Source organism: Arachis ipaensis, chromosome B5, assembly GCF_059453495.1.
Source record: "Arachis ipaensis isolate K30076 ecotype BB chromosome B5, ASM5945349v1, whole genome shotgun sequence".
Lineage (NCBI taxonomy): Eukaryota > Viridiplantae > Streptophyta > Magnoliopsida > Fabales > Fabaceae > Arachis > Arachis ipaensis.
In genome coordinates this window covers 20180015-20181208 of record NC_142440.1, presented here as the reverse complement: position 1 = coordinate 20181208, position 1194 = coordinate 20180015, and the positions used below count along the sequence as shown (strand labels likewise).

General features: G+C 37.9%; 1 non-coding gene across 1 annotated transcript; it reads right to left on the bottom strand.

Annotated features, from left to right (window-relative positions):
- Positions 1–775: 775 nt before the first annotated feature.
- LOC148563545 (small nucleolar RNA R71) lies at positions 776–882 on the bottom strand. The gene has a single exon (XR_015884374.1). It is a non-coding gene; the product is annotated as a small nucleolar RNA R71 (small nucleolar RNA).
- Positions 883–1194: the final 312 nt, after the last annotated feature.

Genomic DNA, 1194 nt, shown 5'->3' with positions numbered 1-1194 from the left:
TCGGAAAAAAAATATAAATAAATAGCACTAATATTTTTTCCTTAATTTCTGAAATTAAGTTTGGTGTCACCTAGTTAATTCCATTTTAATTTTCTTGTTTATTTTCCCTGTCTATTTTTGAAATTTTTTTATTTATTTATTATTTCTATTTTATTATTTTACACAGATTACCTCATTGGGAATTATCTGCACTATGACGTAGAGATTCCCATTTTTTCTTGTTTTTTTGTTTGTTTATGCGAGGAACAGAGACAAGGAACCTCTCTTAGACTTTGATCTTGAACCTGAAAAGACTCTCAGGCGGCGTTTGCAACAAGCAAGACTTTACAAAGCTACATAGTCCAATATGGATCCTAATAATGCTGTTAATGCCAATGTGGCAAATCTGAATGTGGATGAACAACAAAGGAGAGTGCTTGGCTCTTACTCTGCTCCTACTGCAGATCTTTATGGAAAAAGCATTGTGGTGCCTCCTATAGCTGCGAACAACTTTGAGTTGAAGCTACAATTGGTCACCCTGGTGCAACAAAACTGCCAGTATCATGGTCTTACCCACGAAGACCCAAATCAATTTATTTCTAACTTTCTACAGATTTGTGATACTGTAAAGACGAATGGAGTGAACCCAGAGATGTACAAACTTATGCTCTTCCCATTTTTTCTGAGGGATAGAGCAAAGCTATAGCTAGATTTCTAACCCAAGGAGAGTTTGGATACTTGGGACAAGGTTGTTACTGAGTTTCTTACTAAAATTTTCCCACCAAAGAAGCTGACTAAGCTTAGGGTGGAGGTTCAGACTTTTAGGCAGAAGGATGGTGAAACTCTTTATGAAGCTTGGGAGAGATACAAGCTACTGACTAGGCAATGCCCTCTGGACATGTTCTCCAAATGGACCCAACTAGATATCTTTTATGAAGGCTTGGGTGAAATGTCCAAGATGTGCTTAGATAATTTTGCAGGTGGTTCGTTGTACAAGAAGAAGACACCGGAGGAGACTATTGAGCTGATTGAATTGGTTGCTAGCAACCAATATTTATACTCATCTAATAGGAATCCTGTGAACTCTGAGGCTCCTCAGAAGAAGGGTGTGTTGGAAATGAAAGCTGTTAATGCTATTCTTGCTCAGAACAAGCTTATGTCTCAGCAAATAAATTTACTTACTCAGCAGATGGGTGGCATGCAAGTCTCAGCTAT